Consider the following 15,142-nt stretch of genomic DNA (forward strand, 5'->3'; position numbering starts at 1 on the left):
ATCATAAGGAGGAAACTGAGTCAAACGCAACATGCCAAGGCCAATTCCTGTTAGGCACAGGTCAGATCTGCCTCCTTCCTCCATTCTTCTACACTAATACTAACACTTATTGTCTCTGTTGCATTTGATAATTCCTTGTAATGACCACACAGAACTCAGAAAATACAATTATGGGTTTTATTAGAGAACTTAATAGGATAAAATTCATGAGAACAAATGCTTTTCCTAGCCAGACCCCTAGGCAGGTTCTTTCTGATCTTCAGTCTCAACCACATGACCTATACTGTCTTGTACCTGCCTTCACCAATCCACACAATCTTTCGGTGTTGCCAAGAAATACCCAAAGGGTTTGGTTCTAGTTTGTTAGGTTAATTAAGCTTGCTTCCCCCAATAAGTACCCAGAAGTACCCCACTCCAAAAATTAGTCATCTTGTCCAAAGTCACGCAATGCACACATATGGAATATAAGATTTAATTGGGACTGGTACAGTTCAGTTGTACTTGTGTTAATTGGATCCTGTTAAGCCAAAGATCATTTTATTGTTATCTTTGTATAGAGATTACGTATAGTTAAAAAAAACATGTAAGGGTGTCAAGTTGACAAAGGGCAGTCTGTGGCAATTAGAGTTTATGTCAACTTGTACCCATGTGAAAGTGTAGGGGTGAAGTCTAACCTATTGATCAGGTCATATCCTGATGATGCCTTCTTGTGATTGTGTCTTATTGTAGAAGAGATACAGTGAAAAGGTCTCCTCTTTTTTGTTCCTTCACCTTCCTCCATCCTGGGTTTATGCCACCCTCCAGGGCTACCCCATGTGGACTGCTTTGCTGGAGGGTTATCAGTGCCCTACATGTTCTCCTGACCATTGGCCGCCTGACTCTACACCCACCAATCTGCGATCTTCATGCTTCGTGCTCCATCTTTCTGCATCATTTTTCTTGAGGGACATGAGTCTGGATAGGGTCTGGCTAGCATTGAAATCACGGACTCAATTTGGACCGGGCTGGAATGCTTTCTTGATATCAAGTTCTTTCTATGTGTGAAAGTATCTCTGATTCTGTTTCTCTAGGCAACTCTGTCTAACAGAGGTATCTTCCCTCACCAGCTCCTACTAGATCTATCAGGAAAAAAAGAAAATGCACTTAAGTTTTATAATCTCACCCAGTTTTTACTGGGAATAACTAAACTATGCCTATAAGAATCATATCAAATAAATCACTTCCCCACAAATGCTCACTGGGAAAATAATCATATTTGGTAAAGTAAGTAACAACTATAAGCCAGTATAAAGTCCATTAAGGGCATTACATCTTTTATGTGAAATTTATGACAGATGAGGAATAATTAAATAATAATAAGTAGGAAGAGTGCATATGGTTGGATTAGAGAGACCCAGAGTGTCCTGACACTCGTATGAGTATAGTTCTTTCTCTGAAGGAGTTAGGTAGGAAAAAGTAGATATTTCTCTAATGGCTCTATTTGTAACTCTAGGTTTCAGCATTCTCCAGAAGGGGTATTAAAATAAATGTGAAAGAAATACTGTAAATGCAGAACAAATATGATATTTTAGTCATTCAGCAAAATTCCATGAGATGTCTTTCAGGATGTACTTACAGGGGCTAGATTTAAGAACAGCCCCGTCTCAAAGACTGCCAAGTGTACTAGTGTTTTTTTTTAATGTAATGGATAGTGGGATTTCTAAATACAGAGGGATAAAAGGGAAGATGTAACAGGGCCAGTATAGTTATGATAGCACCGATGGCAACAAGAATAGCATCATGTTCCTGTACTGCACTTTTGCCAATGCTTTCTTATTCCTAAATCCAGTCTCCAGCCTTCCCACTGATTCAGTGAACTACCTAATAGTTTTCTGTTACATTATTTTGGGGAGCACAAGTTAGAGTTTGCTGCTGATTTGTATAATAAGTGACCATAATTTCAGGTTCTGTTACAGTATGTGTTATCATATATTTATATAGTATTATTGTGGTAAATAATGAAAATATTTAAAATATTGGTACTGAGATGTATTTTGAATTTTAAATGTATAATTTAATTGTATAGAGAAAATCTTAAGCAAAGAACAAATCTTTCTACAACCACTTTTGAACTTCCACCTTTGTTCAGTTATTATAAAATTAAGTCCAGGATTTATTCCCATAACTATAATTTTTATTTTCATAATACTATTGAAACTTGTTTTCACTTAGTGACTATAGCTGCGTTAAGGTATAAAGTAGAAGATAATGTCTAGCTCTAGGAAATATATTCTAGAAAAATTGTCTTTACTAATATGAGTAATCTTAAACTCAAAAATGTCCATTAAAAGTCCCCACCAGCTAGTCAATTCCAGCCCATAGCAATTCTGTAGGACAGAGTAGAACTGTCCATGAGGGTTAAGAGACTATAATTCTTTTTTTCATTACTTTATTATCCATTGAGAATTAATACATATGTCATCACATCCCATAGTTCAATGACATGCAGCAGAATTGTACATTTGCTACCACAATCATTTCCAAACATTCCTTTTTTACATGGACTCCTTTACAGAGTCTCCCTTTCACCCCGCCACCACCACTGTACCCCTCACCCCCGGAGACACTTTTTCTATTTGTTATTTCTTTAGGTTCATCAATCCCAGGTTTAATATATGGAAAAAATGAAAAAAACATATAACACAACGTTAATAGGTGACCCCAATGACCTTAGGCTCATCTTTCACCAGTAGATGAAGAAAAGTCTACCATGCCTACTTATTGTCCAGTAAAGTCTCATGTAACTACCTAAATGTTATCAGAATCACAATTTCAGACTGAAGTTATCAGTCTTGAATATCCATATAAAGCTTTAATTCAAGTGAAAATTTAAATAATATTTATTTGACTACATCACCCTAAGATGTTCAAAGTTACCAATTTTATAAAACTCCTTAGTGGTGTGATCTGTAGTATTAAATGCTTTAATAATGATATTTTAGTTAATTTTATCAATAACCCTCAATGATATTGTGTTAGGTAAAGTTCTCTAGAAAAACAAAACCAGTGCACTTAAGATTATATATATATATATATATATATATATATATGTAAATATATATAAAATCTCTCTATATATGTATATATATATAAATCTCTCTCTCTCTCTATATATATATATATATATATATATATATATATATATATGGAATACAACAGTTAATTAGTCTACAAAGCAGTACAGAGGGCTCTCAGTTCAACTCACTTTCATGAGACAGTGAATATACAAAAGGTCCTTCAACTCACCCTTGATGCTGGGCCAAGGTCAAGGAAGCAGACTGTGGAATCTGAATTCAGGCAAGATGAACAGAGGCAGGCTGCAGGCAGCAGACATGGCAGGGTGGTGCAGCAACAGCAGAAAGATTGAAAGTCCAGGCAAAGGCCAGTAGCATGGCAGCATAGTGAAACAGGTCACAATGGAGCCTCAAGCTCCAGTGATGCACAGCTCGGCAACAAGATCCATGGGTTGGCTCGGCCCACAGGTACTGAAGCACACAGTTGAGGCAAAGGACTAGCTCAGTCAGCAGGATGCTGGTCCAATCACCAGGGAAAAAGAGAGAAGGTGGCCAATTTCAGAGAACTATTTATCTCAGTTGCAACGACCTGATTGATCAGCTAAACTCTGCCCACATATTCCTACAGGAGCCATGTTGGCAAAGAAATCCTAATAATCACAGGTATTTCCAAAATAAAGATTTCAATACAATGACTGTTTTTTGTTATTTTTAACATTTTCTTTCAAATTGTAAACATCTACTGCCAATCCAACTTAAACCTTTTAAAATTATTATTAAATAATCTTATTGGGGCCACTTACAGTTCTCATTGCAATCTATACATTCCTCCATTGGGTCAAACACATTTGCACATATGTTGCCATCATTATTTTCAAATCATTTTCTTTCTACTTGTGCCTTAAAACTTATCAAATTACTCGGGTATGTCTCTTCACGCACCTTTGTCATTATCTAAAGTTATTATATTTCATTAATGTGCTTAATTTCTGAATGCAATCTAGGAAGCAGCTTCCATTACAGAAAGACTGTCGATTTTACCACTATAAAGCTCATCAACTGGAGAAATAGAACATAACAGATAATCTTGAGAAGAATTTTTAGTATTTTTGATATTAAAGAAACATGAACTGATCACGACTTTCCCCTTTGAGTCTTTGCTCAAAGAAAAACAAGGATAAGAATATGTCCTAAGAAAGGCGATTAGAACTATAAAATTAGGTACTATCTGAAAAAGGCTGGATTTTAGAAGGTGCTCAACAAGTTAATACTTTTTTTGAAACTGTTCTAGATATTCATTTAATATTAGTAACAAGTTTTTAAACATTAATTATGAATAACAGAGTATAGAACTAATACTTGATTAGATTCATGCTGTAATGTTTTTCTTTCTATATCTTTCATCATCTTAACATCTAGTTAACTAAATCACCAGATTTACTCACTTTTCTGCCCTGTTATAAAACATATCAATTGTAATCAGTGGTAAACTAAACACTCATGGTCAACATTATACTAAGCCCTTATGTATTTTTCCATGATTCTTTTGACAATTAGTCTTGTACTTACCAAAGGACATTGGTTTTTGTTTCACACACATATATGCTTTTAATATTTTTATTATACTTACATATGTAAGTTAAAACATGAAGTAAATCAATGAAACAACTCAATGAAATGTAACTACAAAAATACCGGTCTATTTTATGAAATTTAAATTGATAAGTTAGAACATACTAAATAAAGGTAAACTGCTAATGGCAATTGAAAAGAAGCAGAGGAAGAATGAGCAGCAATTGAAGATAGAATGGTTTGAAAGTCTAATTACCTATATGAACTACTCCCTCTTTTATGATGAGAATAAAAATAATGGATGGTGTTATAATTATTGAATCATTACATCAAGAACACAGATCAATTATAAACAAAAGAAAACATTTAAAAGAAAAGTTAAATTCTTATTGGAAATTAAACTTACTGAACATATTGGGGCTGGAAAAAACCTAAAACCTATTGCTTGAAAACAACCTAACAGAAACTATCTCTAATAAAATCATTTTAAACTAAAAAAAGGTCCAATTCAGTAATTAAATAGACTCTGCCTTGTGCTTTGCACATATTCAAAATTAACTACATGAGATAACATCGACAACAGGAACTAAAGCACAAATAAGAACTTTAAAGGGCAAAGATTTTTAAACGTATAACAACACGAAGAGAAATAACAAGAACGGTGTGAAGTGCATGGCCATTACCAAGGAGTTGTGCATGTAAGACTGAGGGTATGCATTGTGTGTACTTTCACAAAACTCTAAACATAATGTTAAAACCATTAATTACTGAAAAATATAGGGCCACATTTGGTGTGGTTAAGACAATAATCCACTATCTGCTTTTTCCGTTTGTCTTAATGTGCTGGCTTGTATGTTACTGCAATGCTGAAAGCTATATCATCTATATCTTTTATATATCAAACACCAGCAGGGTCCACCCAAAGAACACCCAGACAAAGAGGGTAGCCAGAAAGGTCAGGAGATTTACCTTTTGAAAATAGCCAATTAAAACTTTATAGATTAAAATAGAACATTGTCTAACTTGTTATGTATTTTAAATAAGTTATAAGGAGGAAGCTTTTTCTAGAAGAGGACAGTGTCAGGTGAAGTAGATGCTTCATTAGGGCATAGGAGATGCTTGATGACATGGGCTGGTTAATGGTTACAATGGGCTTAATCACTCAAACGTATTGGACATGTTGGTCATATAGTACTAGGCAATGTTTGTTCTGTTTTAAATAAAATTCCCTTGAGTCACCATTGACTTGGTAACACATAAAAACAAGACAACAACTAAATATTTGTAGGAACTTCATACAAAATTTAAAAGATTGTACATCTGAATTACTTCTCAGGTGTTCTTTGGTTGTCATACCACATTGTCAAACAAAATATTTAAATTTTGCATGATGTAATGTACATGCAAAAAATCAATTATTAACTCATTTGGTGGACCTATATTTAAAGAGAACTACATAGACCTTCACAATTTATGTCTATTAGCATGCTTTTATTTTAAATGCTTGAGCTATGTAAATACTAGAGGCAAGGATGTTGAGACATTATTTGGACATGTCTTCAGGAGAGACCATTCCCTGGAGAAGGACATCATGCTTAGTAGAGAGGCAGCAAAAAAGAGGAAGGTCCTTGACAAGATGGATTGACCCAGTGTTTACAACCATGAGTTCCAACATATGAACAATTGTGAGAACAGAAGGATTCAATGTGGAAACCCGACCAAGTGCACTGGGCTTCAACTCAAATTCACCGTCAGTAGGTTGAAGGAACCGCCATACTTCCTTGGACTTAAGGCTGAGATACCCAAGTGTAACAACAAGCTGGTGACTGCTCTGCCAGAGTTCTGGAATGGGTGGTATAGCCCAATATGAGAACAATTCTATTGACAACGCTGCTCGGAGCTTGCTTATGAAGAGATCACTGAAGATATAGGTGCTATAACATCAGTGTTGCTCCTGTTAGGGAAACTATGTATTTACATAAGAAAGCTGTGTCAAAAATAAAATGACAAGGTACCATATTTGTTTATAAAAAGTAATTCCAAACTACCATACTGAACAAATATCAAAAATCTTGCTATAATATTTTTAAGTAAAATACAATATACTGTAATCTAATTTATGACATCTTGATAACTTATTAGTTTCAAAATTCTGGTAAACATATTTCTTTTTTGTAAGACTGAGATATTCCTTTAGCATCACTGCAGGAAAGAGAGAACCTTATGATTTTCTCTTATTTTGATGATAATTATAAGCTGGAGGTAGGCAAAACTCAACTACTTCTCTGAGGTGTGCACTTGGTTGGGAGGAGGTTTCCATGGAAGAAAAAAGCTAAGCTATTATCTGTGGAATAAGAAAGTGTCATCTAGTAAAAATATAAAATTATTTTAATTAAGCCAAGTAATTAGGTTTTGGAATGGATCCAGTGAACGTTCACTAAATAATCTGAATCATGAATCTCAACAGCACTTCCTTAAAAAAGAAAGTTGTGTAAGAAAAAGAAGAAGAAAAAGCTAGTGCTCCAGGAATCAGACAGAGAAACATGCTTTCCAAATTCCTCACAGCATAGTATCCCTTATTCAACTTTATTATGAAAAAATATTTATAAAAAGAAAAGAATTGACTAATCATATGCATTCATAAGCTTAGCTATACCTTTCTATAATATAAGGACATTTATCCATGATTATCTCTCCTGTCATCCTATAGTGGAGAAAACCATTTCACAAGATTATGTGGTAGATTTTTAAATAGTATTTTTAAAATTACATATAGAAAATCAGTCCTTTATGGTATGAGAGTTGTTGATGAGAAAATGATAGACAAATAATACTTATATCTTTTTGTTAAGCAATTGAATTTAGAATTTCTATGCTATTTCATTTAGCCATCCTTATGCATGGACATAATTAAAGAACGATTATGTCATTTTCATTTGTGAATTAATACAAGGTGTTGGGGAGCAGACGGATCCAGTCAGGGTTCGATGTAGCAACAATGAAAAATACAACTTTCCTCTAGTTCCAAAATGCTTCCCCACCCCCACGCCCCACTGTCATGATCTGAATCCTACCTTGCAAGTCTGGCTAGACCAGAGGATGTACACTGGTGCAGATGGGACCTGGAAATACATGGAATCCAGGGCGGGTGATACCCTCAGGACCAGTGGTGAGAGAGTGGCGATACCGGGAGGGCACAGGGAGAGTGGGTTGGAAAGGGGGAACTGATTTCAAGAATCTACACGTGACCTCCTCCCTGGGGGACAGACAACAGAAAAGTGGATAAAGGGAGATGTGGGACAGAGCAAGATATAACAAAATAATAATTTATAAATTATCAAGGGTTCATGAGGGAAGAGGGAGAGGGGAGGGAGGGGGAAAATGAGGGGCTTGGGTGGAGAGCAAATGTTTTGAGAATGATGAGGGCAACGGATGTACAGATGTGCTTCACACAATTGATGTATGTATAGATTGTTATAAGAGTTGTATGAGCCCTTAATAAAATGATTTAAAAATAAAACAAAAAAACGTTTAAAAATCCATCTTTTAATCTTCATTCAACATTGGGACTATCTCATCCTGCTTATCTTCATTTTTTTCATCTGTGCTTTGCTATAGCTTTCCACATGCACTTTTTTCACATTTTAAAAACCAAATATAAGACACACAAGGGTTGTGTGTGTTTTCATATATATGTATATATGTTATATGTATGTAATATATATAAAATCAAACTTTGTTTCAAATATCTAATATTTTGTAGCTCTATGCTGTCAAAATAATTAACATTGGCAATGAAGAAAATTATTTGATCAAATAAATCATATTTATTTTTAGTCCATTAATCACTGCCATGAAAGAATATAAGTGCCATTATGTATATATAAAAGGCAGAAGAAATAATTTTTTAAATTATATTCAAGCAAGATATGTCATCATACACCTCATGCTAGTGAAAAATACAACATTAAAGGGTACAGAAAATCTTTGATATCCTCTCCCCCCAAAAAATCTAGCCTCAAATAAGAACAAAAACACCTTGTACATAACACATTGCAACAAAAATGCATTACAACAAAACCACACGGCATCAAAAATACATTATGCATTACCTGGAAATACCATGTTATCTTTTTGAGTATTTCTCAAAATTTGGAAAGATGTATTAAAGCTAGCAATACATGCAGTGCTGTTATTAAACACTACTTCAACCTTTCAGTTTTGTCAGAAAGTGGGGATTCAAGGACTAGATGACAGGTATCTTTGGTACTATGATAGAAAACATTCTTTCATGTTCCCCATTCTCCCTGAAGGAGAAATTTAGATATTCTAAATAAACTCTAACTGTGAAGTGCTCTTCTGCATTGTTCTTTGTGTTTTTACTATCTCTTCTCCACATTTCTCCTTTCCAAATAAGCCAATTGGCAAACATCTCTGTGATCCACACACATTTATTCAAATGGACAGAGGGAAAAGCCCAGAGAGTGAGACAAAGGCCTGTCAAGAAAAACCAACTGAGATGTACACTAACAAACCCTGATTTCATTTAGTGCATGAATAAATCCAACTAAAACATTTTTATTTCCTAGTTCATTCTGGATATAATTGGTAAAAATTCTTTGTTTCTTAAAGACATAGAAACATGAACTCTAGAGAAAACGAACTCAGCCACCACATTCTCTTGACTTCTCCATGAAGGGAGAATCTGGTCCAGGGTACTGCCGTGATTCTGGAAAAAACACGGCCATCTAGAAAACCTGGGGTGAACTTTACAAACAAGAAGGCTAGCTGAAAACTTGATTCAGAATCTCTAATGGAATTGTAGCCTACCTTTCTAGTCCCAGTATGTGATACCAAACAGATAAGCCAAACAAACTCAGCAGAGAGTAGTTACTATAATGGATAGCGGAGAAGTTTGCCAATGTAGAGTTGAGAAGTAAAAAGAGCAAGCTAGTGTGCCTTCATACATACACATTTACATTCTAAAGAATTGCCAATCATGTGGAGACCTCAGACTTAAATCATTCTACCTCTGAAAGATAAGTACTGTGCCTATTTTCCTGCAGTAAAAGGAGGTCATTAAAAGGATTTGAATGGGAGTTATTCATAGACAAGATGTAACGCATGAGCAATGATGAGAAGTTTTCCAAGCAGTTAAACATATGGAAAATGCAGTAAGGAAGAAAATTCAGGCAAAGCGATCCATTTATAAGAAGGGACAGGGTACACAAGTGGCCATCTAGCTCAGAAGCAACAAAGTCCACATGGAAGAAGCACATCAGCCTGTGTGATCACGAGGTGTCGAAGGCATCAGGTATCAGGCATCATCAGAACAAAAAATCATATCATAGTGAATGAGGGGGGGAATTTGCAGTGGAGACCTAAAGCCTATTTGTAGGCCACTGGACATCCCCTTACAGAAGGGTCTAGAGGAGGAGATGAGCCAATCAGGGTGCAATGTAGCAAAAATGAAAATACAACTTTCCTCTAGTTCCTAACTGCTTCCTCTTCCCCCACTATCATGATCTCAATTCTACCTTACAAATATGGCTAGACCAGAGGATGTACACTGGTACAGAGAGGAACTGGAAACAGAGGGGATCCAGGGTGGATTATACCTTCAGGACCAGTTGGTGTGAGTTGTGATACTGGGAGGGTGGAGGCAGGGTGGGTTGGAATGGGGGAACTGATTACAAGGATCTATATGTGACCTCCTCCCTGGGGGACGGACAACAGAAGAGTGGGTGAGGGGCAAGATATGACAAAATAATACTTTATAAATTATCAAGGGTTCATGAGGGAGGGGGGAGCTGGGAGGGAGGGGAAAAATGAGGAGCTGATACCAGAGGATTAGGTGGAGAGCAAATGTTTTGAGAATGATGAGGGCAATGAATGTACAAATGTTCTTTACACAATTGATGTATGTATGGATTGTGATAAGAGTTTCATGAGCCCCTAATAAAATGATTTAAAAAACCACTAAGTCAAAAAAAAAAAAAGAAGGGACAGGATCTGGCAGAAAAGAGGAGGAGAAGTAACTACCAGGGTTTTGTTCGAATTGGCATTGTGTTTGTACATCACAAAATGTTGGGAACATGAGCTGAGCTAGATGTCAAAGGATAACACAGGGCGTGCTTAAGAACTTGGCTTCATCCTCGAGTCCAGGGGTGCAGAGTGGCAGCCAGCAGTCGAACCCCTGTTGCATGTGGAAAATGAAAGGTTTTCTGAGTTTTAGATTTGAAGAAATTAAGGAGGATGTAGGAGCATTTGCATAGGGAAAAATCAACCTATGAACCTATTAACCAAAAGACTGTGGTAGTTGCCATCATCCAACTCACAGGTCCCCTCTATACATCATAATGGAACACCACGTGACCTTGGGCCATCATCACAGCTGTTTGAACCCAGTGCTGCAGCCAGTTGATCCATTTCATTGAAGACCCTTCTCTTTACTCTGCCCAGCTATGTTACCAAGCACAATAGCCAGACTGCTCCTTAGAGCCAAGTACTTTGCACAACCAAAAGTTTAGAAGGGCAAATCGGCCTAGAACTTCCTTGGAAGAAAGGACTGGTGAGTGTCTTTCGGAAGCGTCAGCCATTGCAATCCCCAGTGCGCAGAGTTCTACTGTTGCATCCACTGGGCGGTTGTAAGTTGAGTCACGCTACAGCGACTGTTCTGTGTTTTCTTTGTAGGTAGTTTGCATGTATCCTTTTGCCCACCACCCTAACCTCACACAGCAGACACTTGACCCAGAACCCCAAGGAGGGAAAATTTGAAGGGTTGAAGTCTCTAAAGGAGGCAGACATTCTTGAAATGTAGAATCGATTGCCATGAGCAGTAAGTAGAGATGTCCAGGAATAAATCAAAAGCAGATCATTCAAATGAGGAAAACTTGCTGTCATATAAGCGGGGTGGGTGGTCCACATGTCCGGAGAAGCGTGAAGGTAAACATCTCAGATAAACTCCAGCAGTGGTAAACGGGCATGAGAAATGACCCTTCCAAAAATATGGAAAGCAAGCACAGTCGCTGGAGGAAAGGTTTCCATTTGAGAAGTATTCAACCAGTTGGATGTTTCAGTTAAGACTTAAGATGCACGACTCTTGTTTGTTAGAAGCTCTAATACATTCACGTGCTACTCAAAATGCTTGTCTGTCACTGGAGCAGCAGTTCAATCAATAAGTATGAAGTGAATATTGACCAAGTATAGACACAACTTTCTAAACTTTTAGAAGATCGAACATTTTATTTTTGTTTAATAGATTTTATATCACCCCCAAATAAAGATATGGAAGCATTCTCTATGTATTCATTATTTTATCAAAAATTATAACTTAGAAAGGGAAATTTTTAATATGAAAGAAGAGCAGATAGATAATGGTCAATTAACAAACCAGTATTAATAAATTATAAATCTTGGCCAAACTATAATATGTTACCCAGTAGTTTTCCTATCTTCCATAATATCTAATGATAAAAAATGCAAAAATAGAAAACCATATCTATCTTGTGAGTATTTTTACCAGTATGTTAATGATCTGCTCAAGTTAGCACCTTGGGCTTTGCCTCCAGCCTTCCAAATATAGTCAATTATTACCTGTGCAAATGTATACCAGCTGTTTTAAGTAGACTAAATATACTCTGAAAAGAAATAAATATTATACTATTTCCTTTTCATTCTCAGCTTCTAAAATCATAGCTATTACTCATAATTCAATTGTAGTTTTGAGTATGTATAATGCACTTGTAAGCGAAAATCATGTCCTTGTGACAGTGTTTCAGTTTCTTGACTTATAAACATTGAACATATTAGAATTTTAAGTAGATTTAAATATATTCTTATATGACATAATAGTGTAGTGTGCTGTCAAGCTTCCCTCTTCTCACAGAGTTATATCTTCGCTCATAAACTTTTGAGGTAACATTAACACATAAAGAAGTTCTGGTGTCGAAGGGATCAGGTATCAACCATCAAGGAGCATAAAATCATATCATTGAAAATATGGTTGAGTACAGAGTGGAGACTCAATGCCCAAAGGTAGCCAACCGAACACCCCTTGCTTAGGGGCTGTGTGGAGGAGATGAACCAGGCAGGGTGCAGAGTAGCAATGATGAAACATATAACTTTCCTCTAGTTCTTAAATACTTCCTCCCCCCCCACTATCATAATCCCAATACTGCCTTGCAAATCTGACTAGACCAAGTGATGTACATTGGTACAGGTAGCAACTAGAAACACAGGGAATCCAGGACAGATGACTCCTCCAGAACCAGTGATGAGAGAGGTGATGCCTGGAGGGTGGAGAGAATGTGGGGTAGAAGGGGGGAATTGATTACAGGAATCTACATATAGCCTCATCCCTGGGGGAGGGACAGCAGAGAAGAGCGCAGGGGGAGATGTCAGACAGTGTAATATATGACAAAATAATAATAATATATGAATGATGAAGGGTTCACAAGGTGGGGGGACTGGGGAGGGAGCAGCAGATATTAAGGGCTCAAGTAGAAGGCAAATGTTTTGAGAATGATGATGGCAACAAATGTACATATGTTTTTGATACAATGGATGTATGTATGGATTGTGATAAGAATTGTACGAGCCCCCCCAAAAATGATTTTTTTAAAAAGAAGCTCTGGTGGTATAGTGGTTATGAATTGAACTTCTAACTATGAGATAAGCTGTTCGGAACCACCAGCTACTCTTGCAGAGAAAGATGAGGCTTCATTCTCTGATTTGGTTTTAACTCGTTATGGGAATAAGGAGCTACAGTCTCAGAAATCCATAGGGACCAGTCTATTCTAGCATATAAGGTCAAATGAGCTGACATTAACTAGATGATAGTAAGTTTGTTTGTGTTTCTCGGTCGTTGTTCCCTCCAGACTTTAAGGCTATTTCCACACTACAACGGAGACATACCGAGAATAAGTAGAATACAAGGAACTTTTTTTAACTCAAGTAAAGTTTTTCGGTGGGTTTCTTACTTGGACTACTACCTCTTTACCTGTGAACAAACAGTCCCTGCACTTGTTTACATGTTTGCTGGTGTAATCTTACCCTAGCTCATTGTCATCGATTCGATTTTGAAATGTAGTGACCAAAGCTGTAATCTTTAGGGGTACTTCCTATGACCTTGTGGATAGCAATCCAATACTTCCCCCAAGCACCAAGCAGGGAGGTCTTGGCATAAGGTTATCATTCAAAAACTCACGACCACAGCATCAATTCACACTCACAGCGTCTCTAAAGGACAGTCACATTGTTTCTGTGGGATTTGAAAACTAGGGGTAGGTATCCAAAACTTCCCCAGAAAAAAAGCTGTGGTCATTGTCTACCATAAAATTACAACCTTACAACCTTGGAACCTCTATGCCACATTCCTATTTTGTCCCATGGGTGGGGGGAGGGGGGTACTATGAGTCCGGATGGACACCAAGACTGTGGGTTTCTTTTTTGTTAGGTTTGTTTATTTTAGCCTTTAAATGTTGCAGCCACAGTGATAACCCATCTCCTTAAGGATTTTCCTCTCCTTCACTGCCCTTCTTTACCAAATATGACGTCTTTCTCCAGAAACTGGTCTCCCCTGACAGCATGTCCAACGTATGTAAGACCACATCTAACCATGCTTCTCTCTAAAGAGCAATCTGGCCATATACATCTTCTGAGACAGATCAGATTGTCCTCATTGCAGTCCATGGCACGCTCGGTATTCTTCGCCAGCATTACAGTTCAAATTCAACCATTCTCCTTCGGTCTTTGTAATTCAATGTCAAACCTTCACTGTCACATGGCTTGGGTCAGGCACACCTTAGTCCTCAAAGTAACATCCTTGATTTTTCAGTACTCTAAAGAGGACTTGTGCAGAAGAGGTACCTAATACATCATACATTTTGCTCTCTCGACTGATGCTTGCATGAGCATTGATTGTAGATACACACAAGAAAAAATCATTCACAAATTCAACATTTTCTCCATTTATCATGATGTTACTTATCTGACCAGTTGTGAAGGATCTGGTTTTCTTTACATTGAGTCATTATCTATACAGAAGGCTGAAATCCTTGATCTTTATTAGCTAGTCCTTCAAGATTAAGCCTTTCCTCAATGCTGATGCCACATTCTACTTCAAACAGGCCAGCTTATCTGATTATTTGCTCAGGATGCAGACTGTGTAAGTAGGCTGAGAGGATACAGCCCTGTGGAATGCCTTTCCTGACATTAAACCATGAAGTATTCCCTTGTTCTGTTTCTGCATCTGCCTCGTGATCCATTTACAAGCTCCACATGAGCTCAATGAAGTCTTCTAGAATTCCCATTTGTATCAAGGTCATCCATAGTCCATAGTTCAAAATTGTGTGCTGTACATACCCAATAAAACACAAGTAAACATATGTCTGGTATTTTCTGCTCCTAGCCAATATCCATCTGACATCAGCAATGGTATCCCATGTTCCACCTCCTTTTCTAAATCTGGCCATTCTCTGTTAGTGTGTGCCACAACTGTGGTTTGACAATCTTCA

Source organism: Tenrec ecaudatus, chromosome 6, assembly GCF_050624435.1.
Source record: "Tenrec ecaudatus isolate mTenEca1 chromosome 6, mTenEca1.hap1, whole genome shotgun sequence".
Lineage (NCBI taxonomy): Eukaryota > Metazoa > Chordata > Mammalia > Afrosoricida > Tenrecidae > Tenrec > Tenrec ecaudatus.